Source organism: Schistocerca americana, chromosome 7, assembly GCF_021461395.2.
Source record: "Schistocerca americana isolate TAMUIC-IGC-003095 chromosome 7, iqSchAmer2.1, whole genome shotgun sequence".
In the NCBI taxonomy this organism is placed as follows: domain Eukaryota; kingdom Metazoa; phylum Arthropoda; class Insecta; order Orthoptera; family Acrididae; genus Schistocerca; species Schistocerca americana.
Window position 1 is genome coordinate 525,459,314 of NC_060125.1, and position 19,935 is coordinate 525,479,248.

Consider the following 19,935-nt stretch of genomic DNA (forward strand, 5'->3'; position numbering starts at 1 on the left):
ACGACGGGTGGTCAAAAAGTTTTCGTTTCAGAGCGTTGCTACATCTTATAAGCAACGTAGCGCAACTCCGATACGGGTACATGAGCAGCGATGTGTAGGCAACGGATTACTGTGGCACTCGTGTCTTTACGACGTGCTTGCGGAAAGTTTGGAAAGGTGAACTATGGTGACGTTGTTATCAAATGCGTCCAAACAGGACCAACATGCTATTATTGGCTGCTGGAGGAGAAATCGGTAGACATTCACCGTAGACTGAAGAATGTGTATGTAACCGGATGTCTGTCGAAATCTGCGTCTAAGGGTGCTGCTGCTTCATGATAACATATGTCCCCATACCGCAAAAGTTGTAACAAAGAACTTACGCCAACTCATGTGGGACACTATCGAGGAGTCGCCCTATAGTTTTCATCTCTCCCCTATCGGACGAGGATGTGCAGCCGGCAGTTATGGACTTCTTCACGCAGCAGGGCACGGTGTCTTGTAAAACGAACGAGTATTTTGAACCTGATGGGATGATTGTCTCAATCCTCATGGGGATTTTACCTGATTAGCATACCGATTCTGGACTGTAAGTCTTTCGAATGGAAACTTTATGACCACCCCTTATCTAATCATTCGTTAAAACTCGTTCACTTCAATTTACGCTATAAATTCTATTACAGGTTTTTGTAAAGTAAAGGAGACTGTAACGATACTGTAGTTCTGTCGAAACTAATCTGTCCACGGATGTACGACACTGTAATTATGATTAAATACTGTGTACAGCGAGTAAAACACATGAGTAAATCTACTTTCTTTAGCGACCTTTGTCTCGGTGTTTTATGACCTTGTTACTAATGTGTTTTACATAGATCATCATTTATACCACACATTTGGCGCTCGGAATTGGAAGGAACATTTAGTAGCACCGTTCTCCATCGTCGTAAACGACAATGTGATGACTAGCGCCTTTTGTTACGTATTACACTGAGAAAAAAAAAGAGACTCTTTACGTCCAGAAACTTTTCCGCTGGAAACTTACTTAGTTTGTAATATGCTCATTACGGAAGGACGCCCTCTTATTTCGTGCGGAATTTTTCTCCGTTTATTAAAATAACAGAGGACGTAGTTATATTCTGCCCTTACGGAGGAACAAAGTAACGTCGCAAGTTTTGCAGGGAAAACGGGTCACCAGGCGTTTACCTTCTCGGATAACAAACGACACTGTGAGGGACTTGTTTAGCAGCAGTTCTTCTTCTTTCGTGTGCCACCTTATTACTTCTGTGCCAGCGCGACGAGACTCGGTGGTGTTTCCTGAGACACGAGAAACACTAACAGCTACTTTCACGACGCCCCTTTAATTAATAACATCTTTGTCTGTATAAGATGAATGCAGCGCGTATCGATCCTCGTATGGTTGCTACAAATTACAAGAAGTCAGCTTGTCCTAACTATAAAGAGACTTTGTAATTTATAGAAAGAAACCAAAGTCGGAGGGCTCTGTGGCCGAGCGGTTCTAGGCGCTTCAGCCTGGAACCGCGCTGCTGTTACGGTCGCAAGTTCGAATCCTGCCTCGGGCATGGATGTGTGTGATGTCCTCAGGTTAGTTAGGTTTAAGTAGTTCAAAGTTCTAGGGGACTGATGACCTCAGTCCAATAGTGCTCAGAGCCATTTGAACCTTTGCGCAGTTGGTGTTCATGGTCAAATACAGCAGCGCAACTCGAGGCTCTGCCAGTATCTGCGTTTATTTTCAATTATGCATTTCTCGCTGTCTTTCCATATTTTTCTCCAACACCTATAGTATACCACACTGTTGGGCGCTATTTGTAGTGATGTCAAGATGCAAGTCTTCCAAAACACGCAGCGCATGCAGCTTCAAAATTTAAGTAGGTCATCATTTTACTTGGGAACTGGCTTGTTACATTTTATAGTTCGAAATAGTGAACAGTCTAGCCTCACATGTATTGTAAGTGCGACTGGTATCAGAGCAGTGAATAAATTGGAGATTGAAAAATTATTAGATCGTCTTCAGTCTGTAGTACCGCTGAGATAAGTCGCAGAATGGATGCATGTTGTTGCAGTGGTATTGAGATCTGTGTATTGATGCGTCGGAATAATAATATAAATACAAAAAAGTAACGTTACTAAAAATAAATTTGAAATTTGGCTAATCATGCACTTACTAACTACTTCTTATTATCTTAAAAAAAAAAACCTCAGACAAAATTCAAACACACAGATTTTTAATCTAGTTCTATTGAAATGTAGCTGACTAGCTTTGTATCAGTTTATGCACTCTGTGGCAGGTAGAGTCACCAGTTACAGAACTCAGGTATCAGATGCCTTTCTGCAAGGTAAACTATAGGTTCTGATGGTGTGCCTGTATCCTGGTACTATTAATTAGATCTACTATTTAATACTAGCTGAAATTGCATAAAATTACTGTTCCGTTGTTTCTTGGTAGAATATTTTGTAGGTTATGAATGAAAAACCACACAATACAGGCGTAATATTAAACAATATTTATTTTTCAGACTTGTTATCGGCTGTTACGCTATCGTCAGGTACAAAGATAAATATTTGGGGCCGTGAAATTTTGTGGAATGGAAGATTTTAATTTTTACCGGGTGTTTGAAAATTCCCTTTAAAAGCTTCTAGTAAAGGTGGGTGAGTACATAATATTTTGAACAGGAACCCTGCCCGGGAACGTCATCCAGCGACGCTACAGAGCGACAAAGTTAGAAGCTCCGACGCCAGTAAATGTACTTGCGATGTAAAACTGTTTAGCTTAGATAAAACATGTGACACATGTCCAAGCTTGGTAATGAACGAGCAGATATTGCTAATAATCTCATACAGACCATTTTGTAAATTACCCCTTCTACTCACATGCCCTATTTTTCCTTTACCTCAGTTACTGTAGTTTCATTAGCCCGGTTACGAAAATTTTGCTTTGTATAATTACTGTTGCTTCAGTTGCCTGTTTGATCTCTCTAGCAATATTTTACCTGCCTGCAATACTGGACATGTTAAGGACGTGTCTTGTTCAGTTTATCTTTCTCGGTCAACCCTTTGGAAAAGTCACCAAAGTTTACCATTCATCATTCAACTTATTTTTTTCTCACAATTGTTATAAAATGTTATCTAATGCATTGTTTGATTTAACATGAATAGTTTTACATCACGGGGCAGCCCACCCCGGGTGCCATACGATGAAGGTGACACCCATTTGTGACTAATTTTTTATATAATATAACTAAACACCGTTGTTTCTTTCTTTTCATCAAAATTCTGTTCGTGATCTCGAGACTGGGAGGAATACTGACAAAATTATATATGTAGTATGTGTCCCGCCGGAGGTTCGAGTTCTCCCTCGTGCAAGGGTGTGTGTGTTGTTCTTAGCATAAGTTAGTTCAAGTTGTGTGTAAAACTAGTGACCGATAACCTCAGCAGTTTGGTCCCTTAGGAATTCACACTCATCTGAACGTAGTATGTGTTTCTATAATGAGCTTACCCCCCTGAAATTTCTGGACAGAGGGGAAACACTATTTCCGGACTAGGATTGGCGGTGCGGGGTCACCATCTCGTACAGTGCTTTTGTGCTGGTTATCTGCTATGGTAGAATCATCTCACGGAAGTAGAACAATTGTGTAAGCGAAATTTAACGGCTCTCAAGTTTAAACGTGCTAGGATATGGCAGCGGCAACACACGGGGTTCGTGTGTAATACATCGTAAAGCAATTATTGGAATACAGGGGCAGTGCCTGGTGTTGCAGTGTTCCACAACTCCCAATAATTTTACACTCCGTATGTTCCCTTTTCTTATATATATTTAGGGTTTGGTAAATATAATACGTACCATGAAATATATTACATTTGGTTCTCCAGCTCTCTACTGCTCCGTAAAGGACTCTAAAACGCAGTTGGGCTCGAAGCAAATTCAAGGAGATTGCCGTCCTATGGCGTGTCTCTGGCGGTCGGCGTGGCCCATGTAACTTGGGTCTGGAAGGAGTACAGGCCTATCCGTTGCACATGGCAGCCCTCCTGTGACTTTAGGGTGTTGTGGTCGACTAGAAACAGTTACAAAGCTCCCCGAGTTAGCACCACTCTATGCAGACCGCTTCTCGCAGCATTCCCTCCTCCTGCAATGTTAATTTCCTATCATAGCCCATAGGGTACGCCACACAGAATATGTTCAACACTGATGTTTCAGCAGCAATCCTCATACTTTTGCTTGATCAGCATATTTGTTTTGAGGGTAAAAATTCGGAGGAACTCTCTTCTTATCAGCATAACTGGATTTTTTATTGTTGTCGGTCCTGAATAAAGAAAGTAGGGAATCCAGGTGCCGAGTTACAGAATTTTCTCCCTTCTAAGCGTCTCAAAAATGCAACGTTGAAACTTCGGTGCAACAATCAACTTCGAACACCACCGGCCGCTACCGTTGGAATGCATACGAGTAACCGTGCTTCATACCAAACAATAGATCGCTAGGATTGGCAGCTGTGACAGAAGACACGAAGTATAGCCACTTCTATGGAGCTCACTATCTATTGGACACACTATTTTGGACACACTGTCTGTTGATTTTATTTTCATACCTCTGATGCTCTGTCACGGTTCCACCCAAAATCGTCTTTACTTGTCGGCTGGTTCATTTCTCGTTTCTTTCATGTTGTGAATTCTGACTGACGTGAAATGATAGTGTGTTACAAAGGAGCTGAATAGATATTTTGTGGAAAAGTAAAACCAAGGTAAGTGGATAGAATAGTTCAATAATTTGTAACGAAATATATCAATGTTGTATACATGATTGCCGTCGCTTCAGGAAATGTGCTATAATTCACACTGAAAATACAGCCACCAGTTGCATTTGGAAGGGACTTTATTTTTGACTGGATTCGACGAGCATAAGCTATCTATTTTCAGAAGCTGCATTAAAAATATTTGTGACATATCTGTGTGTGGGCAGCATATAACATACATAAATCATAACAGAAGTGATAATAATCACTTGCCAATTAACCATAATGTGGTCAGCTCGTTCATGTTGACAGTAACACATCTGTTAAGGCCTATGTATGCGACATATGCATCCCAAGTGCAAACATGGCAAGAGTCATATCATGTAACTCTAGAAAATGGATGTCTTATGCTAACTGAAACTGACTGTAACATTATTGTATTATTTTTAGTATGTAATGTTATGCTTTGTAAACACACGTAGCGAGGAATATTTCACTTCGTTTTGTGGAAATAAGCTGTTAGGGGAGCCATCTTTCTGCTGGTATCACAGTAAGTACAGTAGAGCGTCGATTATCCGAACTAATTAGGGGAAATGAGTGTGTGGAAAACTAGTTTATGTGGACAGTCAAACCGTATGCAGTAGAAAGTCGTAAATAGGTTTTGGAAAGAGGATAATGAAATTTATTAATATGTTCGTATTAACCTTAAATGCACGCAAACAGAAGATACACACGAGTATACTGTGCAGTAGTACACAGGTAGTTCTCAGAAGAGGCCACTGACTAGCAGTTGGGAAGCTTTAATGATGCACCACTCTAATACCTTTCTTCAAACTACGACTAACAAATATTAGATAGTATCCATTGGCCACTGCCACTCAGCACGTTTTTTTCACAGAGTAACACATAGATGAGGTCAGTTATACCAACTGAGAATACCTTTTTTAGATATGTGTGTCAAACACCTAATATAATAAATGTGCCTCTATGAGTTTGAGAGGTGGTATGAGCCCCCTCTCATATTTCTATCTTTTACTCTGAGTAATTCGATTTTCCTCTCTAATTGCATGCTGTGAAAAATCGCTATTCCTTCCCACGCGGACTTCCCACGCAGCGTCTCTCATCACCCGGGTGGTCCGGTGACAGGCGGGTTCTGCTGAACTTCAAAGGGTTAAGCCGACCGGTGTGAGGGAGTCGAGTGGATGCTTTCCAGACGCCGGCATTGTCATAAGAGCGGCTGCGACATGCCCACAGGGGTCTGACGGAGCGGCTGGGCTAAAGATTCAGTTACTTCGCAGAAACTTACTGAAAACACTTTCTGGCGGGCTACCAGCGAGGCGTGGGAATGACTTGTGTTCCCAGGCAGTCTTGGCGGGCAAATTCCCGTATTTTCTGCAAAATCATAACTGTGATTGGCTGGCTCAGGGGATAGCTACGTGGCATAGCAAAATCGGCGCAGAAATTGGCGCCAAGTATCTCCATTGGTGGAATAGTACTGCATCGGCAATAGAGTGGAATTTTCCGCCGGTTTTTGAGTTGCTGATTGGAACGTTTAACCACGGCCACTGTCGTGGGGGTGAGAATGTTTGGTGTTCGGCTTGTACAGGTGCTCTTGAGGGAGTCGCCTCTCGCCTTTCGGTCGGAGTAGGTTACAAGACTGAGCTCTCGCTGCTCTGGACAGCCTGCCTTCCGTTGGTTGTCTAATATACTTTTATTTAATTGTAACTGTTTGACGAAGTTGCTGAAGCTTCAACTTCAATGTAACTTTCCGAGTACAGTTGGCAATTGAGCGTTCTGCGTACAAGCGACCTGTGTTGTCTGTCTTAAGCAGTTTTGGCTAAAGTTGACTGTATCGGAGTTACTGTGTAACTTCACTTGCTAAAATAAATCACTGTACCGTCAGTGATTGTGTGGCGGGCCTTCTTTGTCTCCCTCAGAGGCGCATTTGTATTGCTAGGAAGTCTTTAGTCTGGAACAACCTGACTAGTATAATTAGTTTCGGGGTATACTCGCGACATTATCATCACCACGACGGGACGTCGAAGCAACCAGCCATCGCCTCCGGTACGCCAGATCGTGTTCTTGCAGTTAAGAAGACAAATTGGTAATGTATGTCCGCAGCACCAGCAGATTAGGGAATTTTGCTAGGTGATAATCAGAGCTTAGCAGAGCACGCCTTTTCGTCTTTTCTAACTTTGTTCTGTCTTGGGTGTTCATTGTCTTAGTTCTCACTACTGTAGCACCAATTAATGTTGTGTTGGCTGGGTTTTTCTCTTAAGATTTGAGTTGCAAGAAATTGGCTCCACATATCACTTTGTCATAAATGTCACAATCTATTTCATGGACAACTTCACCTTCACAGCATTTATTTGAGTATCCAATTTGATGTATTGTAAATGTTTCATGTGTTTTGTTTATTATTTTGAGTTTAGTCATAATAAATGAAATTGTTATTTAGGACAGAACTTTAATTCTGTTAATCGTTAGAGCAACCCTTTCATTTGTCACTACGTTAATGAAACTATCCTTTATTTAATTAATTTCTTTCAAATTAAATTATTGCAGGTGCCAAACTCTTTTCTACTCCACTTGGAGGGTCGATTACAGTCAGTTCGCATTTCTTCTGAATCCATGTGCAACAGCAAAAGTCGGAGTTAGAAAAGGGGGGGGGGGCTTAGAGCATCATTTACATATGAAGATTCTAGAAGAATTTAGTGTTAAATACACTGCTAGCGCCGGCACCTCGCAAGTTTATACTCTAAAAGAAAAAGTGGATTTCAGCAGAGAAATGCAAACCAGGCTAAAACTGTTGGACTTCAGAGCTTGTCTCTCGCCATCTTCAAATATGTTACTAAAACTGACGAAGCCAAAGTTCATAAAAAAACTGAGTTTCACGTTGGTGCAAGGAGTGAGTTGGACAATATCAGAAGACAATTGCAACAATATAGACATGATGACAACCCATGAAGAAGAAGAATCTACATCTACATCTACATCTACATTGATACTCCGCAAGCCACCCAACGGTGTGTGGCGGAGGGCACTTTACGTGCCACTGTCATTACCTCCCTTTCCTGTTCCAGTCGCGTATGGTTCGCGGGAAGAACGACTGTCTGAAAGCCTCCGTGCGCGCTCTAATCTCTCTAATTTTACATTCGTGATCTCCTCGGGAAGTATAAGTAGGGGGAAGCAATATATTCGATACCTCATCCAGAAACGCACCCTCTCGAAACCTGGCGAGCAAGCTACACCGCGATGCAGAGCGCCTCTCTTGCAGAGTCTGCCACTTGAGTTTATTAAACATCTCCGTAACGCTATCACGGTTACCAAATAACCCAGTGACGAAACGCGCCGCTCTTCTTTGGATCTTCTCTATCTCCTCCGTCAACCCGACCTGGTACGGATCCCACACTGATGAGCAATACTCAAGTATAGGTCGAACGAGTGTTTTGTAAGCCACCTCCTTTGTTGATGGACTACATTTTCTAAGCACTCTCCCAATGAGTCTCAACCTGGTACCCGCCTTACCAACAATTACTTTTATATGATCATTCCACTTCAAATCGTTCCGTACGCATACTCCCAGATATTTTACAGAAGTAACTGCTACCAGTGTTTGTTCCGCTATCATATAATCATACAATAAAGGATCCTTCTTTCTATGTATTCGCAATACATTACATTTGTCTATGTTAAGGGTCAGTTGCCACTCCCTGCACCAAGTGCCTATCCGCTGCAGATCTTCCTGTATTTCGCTACAATTTTCTAATGCAGCAACTTCTCTGTATACTACAGCATCATCCGCGAAAAGCCGCATGGAACTTCCGACACTATCTACTAAGTCATTTACATATATTGTGAAAAGCAATGGTCCCATAACACTCCCCTGTGGCACGCCAGAGGTTACTTTAACGTCTGTAGACGTCTCTCCATTGATAACAACATGCTGTGTTCTGTTTGCCAAAGACTCCTCAATCCAGCCACACAGCTGGTCTGATATTCCGTAGGCTCTTACTTTGCTTATCAGGCGACAGTGCGGAACTGTATCGAACGCCTTCCGGAAGTCAAGAAAAATAGCATCTACCTGGGAGCCTGTATCTAATATTTTCTGGGTCTCATGAACAAATAAGGCGAGTTGGGTCTCACACGATCGCTGTTTCCGGAATCCATGTTGATTCCTACATAGTAGATTCTGGGTTTCCAGAAATGACATGATACGCGAGCAAAAAACATGTTCTAAAATTCTACAAGAGATCGACGTAAGAGATATAGGTCTATAGTTTTGCGCATCTGCTCGACGACCCTTCTTGAAGACTGGGACTATCTGTGCTCTTTTCCAATCATTTGGAACCCTCCGTTCCTCTAGAGACTTGCGGTACACGGCTGTTAGAAGGGGGGGCAAGTTCTTTCGCGTACTCTGTGTAGAATCGAATTGGTATCCCGTCAGGTCCAGTGGACTTTCCTCTATTGAGTGATTCCAGTTGCTTTTCTATTCCTTGGACACTTATTTCGATGTCAGCCATTTTTTCGTTTGTGCGAGGATTTAGAGAAGGAACTGCAGTGCGGTCTTCCTCTGTGAAACAGCTTTGGAAAAAGGTGTTTAGTATTTCAGCTTTACGCGTGTCATCCTCTGTTTCAATGCCATCATCATCCCGTAGTGTCTGGATATGCTGTTTCGAGCCACTTACTGATTTAACGTAAGACCAGAACTTCCTAGGATTTTCTGTCAAGTCGGTACATAGAATTTTACTTTCGAATTCAATGAACGCTTCACGCATAGCCCTCCTTACGCTAACTTTGACATCGTTTAGCTTCTGTTTGTCTGAGAGGTTTTGGCTGCGTTTAAACTTGGAGTGGAGCTCTCTTTGCTTTCGCAGTAGTTTCCTAACTTTGTTGTTGTACCACGGTGGGTTTTTCCCGTCCCTCACCGTTTTACTCGGCACGTACCTGTCTAAAACGCATTTTACGATTGCCTTGAACTTTTTCCATAAACACTCAACATATACTCAATATATACTAAAAATGAATGTGATAATATTGATAATGTTATTACTATCAGAGACTGAAATAATATAAATGAATCACAGCAGGACTTGAGAGATGTCTCTCACTGGTGCACGCCTGTTCCTCAAAATGATCGCAAAAAAGGAAGTGAACATTACCAAAACAGAGAAGGGCCATCTGGCACTGTGTCTAAGGATGGATGAAAAATAAAAGGTGATGTGCGGTATCTTTCAAAAGAGTGGTTTTATAAGGTCATGCCTACAGTGAAAAAATGCTGTGGTCTTGGATGGTTTTCTCTTCAACAACTAATAAGCTCTACTGCTTCTGCTGTCGTTTATTTGCTGTCCCAAATAGTACTAATGCAAGATCTACATTTGTGACTGTATTTCAGAGAGGGTGGAAAGTGAATCCAAAAGTTGCCAACCAAAAAGTTGTAAATTAATACCTTCAAAATACTGAAAAGTGACAAAAGTAGGAAATGAGACTAAAATTGCAGAAAATAATAGATGACACAGCCTTATAATTAATGGATGCTGAAAAAATTAAGTGGAAACATCTTTTATCAAGTTTATTGGATATAACTTTGTTCCTGGCTAAACAAAACCTAGCATTTCGTGGACATGTTGGAGGACAAGACTCCAAAACTAACGGCAATTTCTTAGAATTGGTGAAAGTACTGTCAAAGTATGATTCAGTGTTGGTAACTGATGTAGTGTTGGTAAATCTCAAAAGTTGTCATACTCGTCGCTTGAAGTACAGGATGAATTCATAATTATTTTAGGGAGCTACGTAAAATCGAAGCTTGTCAACGAAATTAAATTGTCTAAATGTTGTGGTATTATGTCTGATAGCATAGCTGAATTTCACATATTGATCAGATGTTGAAACTGATGTTCGGAAAGTGGAAGTAAAGGAAGTATCCCTTGGGCTTTTTCCTCTAAAAGGAGAAAAATCCGCTGAGCTAATTGATGAAGTTCTTAAGAGGCTTGTAAATGACGGTTTAGGCGTTATGATGTGTCGTTCCCAAGGTTGTGACAACACAGCTGTTATGAATGGCATATATGGAGTACTACAAGCTATTATTAAGGAAAAAAATAATAAAGCAGTTTTTGTTGGATGTATTAATCACTTAATTAATTTATGTGAATAACAGTCCTTTGCACGAAATGTATCTTATGTAGCATTTTCCAGAACATTGCAGACCATTTTTACATTTTTTCTGTTACCACTAGCCGCTGGGATTTCCATGTTGAACACAGGAAAACATCTGTTACGAAACCCTCAACAACGCTTTGAAGTGCTCATTATGCCGCCGTAAAAGCATTGGTAGCAAATCTTGATGGGGTTGTGGCTGCAATTGACGAATTATGCGATCAACAAGAAAGTTTTGACACCAGATGGGCTGCACAAAATCTTATGCCTGCTGCATGTATTTTCACACTTATTTGCTATCCTTACTTTTGGAATGATGTACTGAGAGAAGTAAATTCAACTCAGGTTGCAATGCAAAGTAAAGGCTTGAGCCTTATTACTTAGTTACAAAAATAGAGGCACTTGGTCTTTACATTGAACAAAAACGAGGTCACATTGTGAAAAAATCGGAGGATATGACATTCCAATAGAAAGAAGCATTCGATGGAAGAAACGAATGGCTGGTGAATGGGCTACTGATACAGGATTCACACTGACAGCAGAGCATCAAAAGGATGTTTCAAAGTCTTGACCGATTCGGTATTGGAATCTGAACCAGATCAAAGTGTACGCCTCATTGAATATGTGCAACACTGATATTTCAGCAGCCTCATTGTTCGTGGTTGTGCAGTCAGATACTTTGCTTTTGGCAAACAGTGAGGAGATGAAATCATTTGTTTCAAAATACACTGGTTTTTATGATAAAGTATCAGAAGGAAAACCCCTCTGAGATTGTAAGGGTTGAAAGCCATCACGGAATTGGATTTTAAAGACTCTCTTCCATACCTTATGCTCGCTCTGATTTATGACGATTTGCGTATAAGTTGCTTCACGTGAGATAAGCTCTAGTAAATTCAAATTAATTAAAAATTATTTACTGTCAACAATGAGCAACACGAGGCTAAACAATCTTATCGTGTAAACTGTCGAATATGAGAAAACACAAACTATTAACTATGAAGATGTGATAGCAGAGTTTCTCGGCTGTTAAAGCTAGAAAGAGATTGTAAGTGTTTCTGTCTCGATGTAGCAAATAGTTTTCTGAAGAATGTACATTAATGTATTGAGAGTGCAACTATATGTTAATGTATTGTGTATAACACTATATACCAATGGGTAATGCATAATAAAAGAATAATATTATGTATTGCAAATTGATGATTAAATACTCTTATTTAAATTAATTCTTGACACTAATCAAGTTTTATTGTTTTTAAGCGTTTTTATTAGTGGTGTGACAATGCCAATAACCGCTATGGGTGGCACTCTGTTGATCTACTACTTTAAAATCTTTGAACCACCAAAAATTTAACAGCCACACATATTTACCTTTATACCTAACGATGGCGTAACAGCCAAAAACCGGGTTGTAAAATAATGAATATTGTAAAAGTAGTTTGAATGAACTTATTCTGATGTTTTATGCTAGCTCAGCAATCTCTTCGGTATTACTACTCCCCTGAGAGGTTCAAATTAAAATAACTAACAGAACTAGGCGGCAGCGAGATCGATGTTAATCGTCACTGTCGTTTTCTGGGGTTTTTCATACGAGTTTTAAAAAGTGTTTCATCTTGTTTAAGGAGATAGCGTTGGTCAAAATTAGAAAAAATTCCCAAAAGCATATATCTGGAAACAGATACACGTTGAGATATGGGCCATTTCAGTTGTGTCAACAGCAGTCAGTACTTACCGATGTAGGATGACTGTGTGTTCACGTTTATTTCTTATTCATTAGTGGGTCTCTTTGTCCATGTTCTTCGTTTAACTATGATGCTGTTGTGAGATATCGCAATTAAAACTGTCTTCGCACACTGCATGTAGAGGAAGTGTGTTTAGTCTCCAGGACCAACATCAATATTACATTTTTTCAGTGTATTCTAAGATGGGGATATTAAGATCCGCAGTTTACATTTGGCCTATTAATTACGAATGAGACAAAATTCACATAGATTGGAATAATAAATTACCACAATAACCATATGTAGCTAGATGCAAATCCTCATGCGATCATGGATGCTTCACGTGGTGGTCACTGTTTGTGGAAACTGACGTAGAGGCTCATACACTTCAGCAGACATATCAGCAGATGATATTTATCACCAATTTATGCGCGATAAATAATCCGCGTTATGGAAGAACGTTACCCTAGCAGAAAAACAAAGAAATATGTCTGCTCTATGGGACATCACTCCGTTTTCTATACCTCTTACGGCAGTGCCTAACATAAACGTCTACTGAGTGCTGGGTTGGTCGAGGAGGACCAGTAGCATGATTTTCCGTTCACCTGACCTTAATCACTTAGACATTTAGTGCCACTGGTGTATTACACACTCTTCTACAAAGCGCATATGTTACAGGAGTGAGCGTTCGAAGCGTGTCACCAAATTCGAGAATGGCCAGGTGCGTTCCCAGGAGTTGGTGACTATTTGAGAGGGAGAACAAATGGAAACCACATTGAGAACTTCCTTTGATAACAACAGACAAGCGACTATCATAAAACAAAATCCCTCACATCACAACAATTTTTGTTTACAGACGTGCGTATATACGTCTTTTTTCCTAGATATGAGCAAGCTTCTGAAAGAATATATGACGCTTTTTTAAGTACATTGGCCTCGTGATGACTGGGTGTTGTGTGATGTCCTTAGGTTAGCTAGGTTTAAGTAGTTCTAAGTTATAGGAGACTGATGACCATAGATGTTAAGTCCCATAGTGCTCAGAGCCATTTGAACCATTAAGTACATTGTATAACGCTAGATATTAGCTGCAATGCAGCTGTAGAGTTATTTTAATTTACTTGTCCATAAGTAATAAATTTATGCAGCCAGTAAATCATTAACTTTTCTTTAGGATCATCAGTATTCTGAATGGTTAGATGTGGAGCGCCACGAATTCATTTCCTGAGCTAACATCTTCATCTCGGATTAGCTTTTCACCCAATGTCCTCAGGTATTAGTTAAATATATTCTAGTCCCTGTGTTTCCCAGGAGTTTTTACCCTGAGCGACTCCCCAAGCACATCTACATCTACATCTACATTGATACTCCGCAAGCCACCCAACGGTGTGTGGCGGAGGGCACTTTACGTGCCACTGTCATTACCTCCCTTTCCTGTTCCAGTCGCGTATGGTTCGCGGGAAGAACGACTGTCTGAAAGCCTCCATGCGCGCTCTAATCTCTCTAATTTAGAAGTTATTTGTTTTATACATCCTCCTATAGCAACGCATATCAGACGCTTCGATTATCTTCTCTTGCGGTTTCTCCAAAGTCCATAAATCACTTCCAAACTCACATTCTCGGAAAATGCCCCTACAAATGACTTCTTTTGTCCACGAATGCTTTCTTCACCTGTGCTTGTCTACTTTTTATGTCATACTTAATTCGTCGGCCACACGTTATTTCACCTCTAAGGCTAGCAGAGTCCCTACACTTCGTTGTCCCCAGTTTTCAAGTTAAGTTTATCGTTAACCTCATTTTTGCTATTCTTCACTACTTTCGTATTTCTTCTATTAACTCTCAATCCATAGCATGTACTCATTAGACTGTTCCTTCCGTTCAACAGATCCAGCAGTTCTTTCTCATTTTCACTGAGGATAGCAATGACTTGAACGAATTTAGCATTGATATAACTTCAGCGTGAATTTTAAGCCCACTTCTGAAACTTTCTTTTTGTTTCCGTCATTCTTTCTGCGATGACCAGACAGTAGTGGTGGAAGCCTACCTCCTCATCTTATACCCTTTCTAATATTTGTCTTCCATTCTTATTTTTCCCTCTTGGTTCTTGTACATATAGTATATCACCCATCTTTCTCTATTTCTAAGATCTATTCTCCAGAGAATTTCGGACATCTTGGTGATTGCATTTCACAAAAACATGCCATAATGCTTTTAAGTACACAATACTGCACAGAAAATAAGAAAACAGCTTTCTATCATGTTCATTAGCATGTGAAATAATTCGAAGTAATTGTTTGAGTAGAATGACTATACTGAATATGCCGACTCTGGAGCACTTTGTTTACATTTGTGACAGCACTTGTGCAGGTCAGTGTCCTACGTATAACGCCACAAGCAACGCCCCTTTATATGATGTCACGTTGGTGGGAAATTCGAGATACCGGCTATTAAAAACGAAAAAACCAGTCAACATGCAGCCACCATGTTCAAAAGTATACGAATGATCAGAATTTATTTTGTGCTTTGTTCAAAAGTAGCTGAACGACTTGTATTATTTATGAAAAGAGGTAAATTGCACCTCACACACACACAGGTACCCATACACATGCACACACACGCACACACACACACACACACACACACACACACACAAACACACACACAGATTTCTAAATAATTATTTTTATACTTCATAAAGAAATTATTAGTGTACTTCTTCACCGGTAAATTTCATCTCACATGCGCACACACAGCAACAAAAATTGTGTAATGCATGTAATTTACGATATATCTATATCTGCATTATTTATCAAAAATGTATAAGCAGCTAAAAAGTTCTTCTTTATCAGTAAATCTCATTATTCTCTCAGTTTTTTACTTAATCAAGAAATATTTGTTTACAGAGAAACCTGAAATATCAAACCATGTGTTATATCACTCCTGATATCCTTGAAAATATGCGAAGTTATAATATTATAAAGTAAGATATTAGTGTTTGTGTGATATAGTTTTACATGCCATGCTCAAAACTTGTTTAGGATATATCCAGTCTGTAAGATAGGTCTTTGAAACATTCAAAATAGCCATTCCTACTGCTCTTAAGTATGTTTAATTCAATAACAACTAAATTTCTATGAAAAATAACACTGTTTGAAAATTAGCTGTTTCAATCAATATAGCGGCTGTGTATCTGGCTTCCCAGATTGCTGATATTTTTATGTCTCTCATCTTTCATACGTTTTGTATAGTTTTACCAAAGAAACTGTTATTCATCAATTTGTATTCTCCTCTCAAAGTCAATGCTTGCACTCAGACATTTAGGTGTATTCATCTCATTGTATGGCTTCATGCAGAAAATATGTCTAAATGATAAAATTCTAGGATTCTTTTTAGTACCAATTTATAATGCAAACATTGTTTTAGATTTCTGTAGTGAATAACATAGCTTTTTATTATCATACAAAATAGAAATTCATCTCTCTGGTTTGTTATCATCACATGACAGCGCCATTTCTTCATGATGTAATGGAAAAGCTGAATGAAAATCATGAATACTCTTAGGATTTTCGGGATCTACTTCTAAAATATATCGTATGTCAAACCATCTGTTATGTCTTTCAGATCAAAAGTTTTAGCTGTCTCTTCAGAAAGCCACATGAAACTGGACGCTGGTAGACTTTTCATGACTGCCCAGGTGTAATGGCTATTGGCATCAAGATGTATAATTTAAGATTCCTCAGTTTTATGATCATGAGTAGCTCTGAACCTTTTGTTTTGTAAAATCATGACTATATGAACAACGAACAATACCACCTCTAATGCATCTTTCAATAAAATGAAGTTGTTCATAGTTGGTAATAAGCTGTAATTCTGTTGTAGTAATTTTCAGTAGAGTGTGCCATGCCAAGCCATGCATAATAGTATAATGTACAGGGTCCAGTTGGTATGTTTTCATACATGGGTTATAGAAGTTTTAGAGGGCATCACCAAGCAGTAGTACAACAATTCTCAATTAATAATCGAAATGCTCATCTAGTGTCTCACACTTGAGTAAGCTTCTTAAATATTTTCCACATTTCGCAGACCTGTCAGCAACTGTATAAATATTAATTTTAATTTTAATAACCAACAGCCTCAGTTACAATATTTACCTAGATTTACCTAGGTTTCAGTCGGGATAACCCAACCCTCTTCAGAATAAAAGTAACTCACAGTACCAGTACAGCACTCATGGCTGCTGCATCATGGTCGTGAAGTGGGGCCGAGCCAGTTTCAGATAAGTTTTTACAGTCAGAGGATAATTTATGGGTTTGTAGTTTTAGCTTCACCATGTCCACTGCAGAAAAACGGTAGTTACTTTTATTCTGAAGAAGGTTGGGTTATCCCGACTGAAACCTTGGTAAATCTAGGTAAACATTGCAATTGAGGCTGTTGGTTATTAAAATTAAAATGAATAAGTTTCATACATTACAAGCTATATGGTAGCTGCCTTCTGTTATAATTTCACCTCCAAGTAAATTTTTTATGCTCATACTTGAAGGTAAATGATATCATAGTAACAACTATTCATGACAATGGAAAAATTCCTTTCTGATTTATTAGATGAAACTCGTGATCATCAGGAGAATAAATCCTCATTGGCTTCAGTATGTTATGATTTCAAGTACGTTGCTCACTTTTTGAGGGAAGATGTCAAAAATTAAGTGTACTTATAAATCGGAAATTTAAATTGTATTCCTCTCTTGGTGCATCACTGAAATTCTCTTTGTAAATGGTTTCTACTTCTCCATATTCGATGGCAGCAGAGAAAATTGGCCCAGATTTAATTTAATTTCTTCCTTGCCATCTGTAATTGTTTGTTCACGAGTGTTTGTGATTAAGAAATAAGCATCGCTATTGTTAAGATTGTGAAAAACAACTGGGACAGTAAAGTGAGGCCTACAGTTCACACTGCAGCATTCGGATAAGGCCCCATTCAAGTGACAGTGGTCTCTATGTTTAATATCTAATTTTTTAAACAGTTCTTGATAAATACAACAGGTTCCTGGTGAATGAAATGCTTATTCTTCTTTGGGACTTATGTGAAACTTTTATTTTCAATAATAACCCATTCATAGTCTCCGTAATCGTATACAGTTGTTCAGTGAACCGTATCATGGTCCAAATGGCGCTGAGCACTATGGGACTTAACATCTGAGGTCATCAGTCCCCTAGAACTTAGAACTACTTAAACCTAACTAACCTAAGGACATCACACACATCCCATGTCTGAGGCAGGATTCGAACCTGCGACCCTAGCAGCAGCGTGGTTTGTGGCTGAAGCGCCTAGAACCACTCGGCCACCACGGCTGGCTGAACCGTGTAGTGCAACTGCTGTCTCTGTACAATTAAACTCAGAATATCCCTTGTGGTAGCTATAATATATGTAACAGGCTATGCCAAATGGTGCACGTAAATGTACTTGATAAGAACATGAACCAGAGTTAATGCTATGACTGCAAGTAGCAACTGGTTCTAGCATGCGCTCTACATCAGAATGAATTATAAAAGGCACCTTAAACTTGTTGCTAAGCGTTGTAATTTTTATAGACTCATCCCTGTCACTAGGCATGACGCTTTAGACTGGCTTAAGCTGTGTGAAGTCAACAACATGTGCATCTAACCTTTCTTTGGAATGAAAATAGCGTAAACAATACTCACACACATTCAACACTTAAATGCTCATGAGTGCTAATGCTACTACTTGCTAACAATGGAAGTTTGTTATGCACTAGAAAAGGTATCATCTGTATTAGCAACCTGTGACACTGTCAGACGTGTGTTTCTCGCGATGATGCTTTGTGACCTATAGCAGTGCAACTCTAAATTTTTCCTCATCGTTCGTGTCTTCTATGAGCATCCACTTATAATCAGAATACTTGGTAACATAGACCGTAATAGACATGCTTAGTTTCTGTTTTTCGAATACGTGAACTTGCTTCAGCTCTGTAGGGAACGATCTGTTAGCAAAGTTTAATTTGTTTCTATATGGCTAATATTTAGACAGAGGATGTTTATCCTTGTTTACAGGTTACAGACCTGTTAAAATTGGCACTTCGAAACAGCCATTATTTATTGAGTCAATATCTATCACTGCATCCTTCTTTGCTATCACTTTTGTCAGTTAATGTATTCTGCACGAAACCCTTTATTTTCATTAACGTTAACACAAATTAAAACAGTTTCTTTTAATGCCCAATTGGAATCTCTCTCTTGAAAACCTTCAGTTTTTGAGCAACTTGTCACCGATATTATTTGAGTACCAATCATCACTTATTCTGGATAGCATAGAACTTACATTCTTCGTATTTAGGTACATTTTTGGCTAGCTAGAACATACCGATACTACCAAATGTGTTTGACCAATGACGTCATATCAAGTCCCAGACACAATATAGACAAGATTTCAAGATGGCAACCAATAACTTTAAATGTTTCCATGGTGCGAAAATATAAACTTGAAGTACATAATCATGCAAAATCTTAACAATAAATATTGAAGATAATGGGATGATCACAGGAAAGGAGCGGTGTCTCAGGTAGGGAGAAACTATAAATCTAATGTAAACGCAAAACCACATTAATAGGGAAATACACAAAATACAGTGATGTAAAAAAGACAAAACAAAAGTTTCCAAAACCCAAAAATGAACAATAAAAGCTAACAAACGATAATTACTATCAAAAACGTAAGTTATGTCCAAGCACGCAGGGTAAGTTCGTCTTTATTGAAATTTATAAGAGCCCCCAGTTTGTTACAATTACATTAATATGAAATCATGATTGTAAATAAATTATTTCATTATTTTGTTGTTTCCTTACCGGTTTAAGATCTCATGGAGCAAGTGCACAGTGATGATGATGAGGATATTGAACAAATTATAAGCTGAGCTAATGAGCACTGGAAGGAACATCTATTAGACTTTTTCAGTAAAACCCACTCACAGTCTCGGCAATTATATGGAGCTGTTCAGTGAACTATTTCAGTCAATAGGTGCCTGTGTACAGTTTGAGCTCTGAATATCCTTTGCCATAGCTACAGTGCATTTAATAGCCTTTACTGAATGTTGTATGTAAATGCACTTGATTGTATATGAATCAGATTTACTACTATGTCTACAGGTAGCAACTGGTTCTAGCATGCATTCTGTATCAGCATAAATTATAAATGGCAACTTTAGCTTATTACAAAACGTAGTAAAATGTGTGCATTCATACCTGCCACTAGGCATGATACAGATGATTGAATTAAACGGTTTGCGGTCAACCAAATGTGCACTTAACTTTTCTTTGGAATGAAA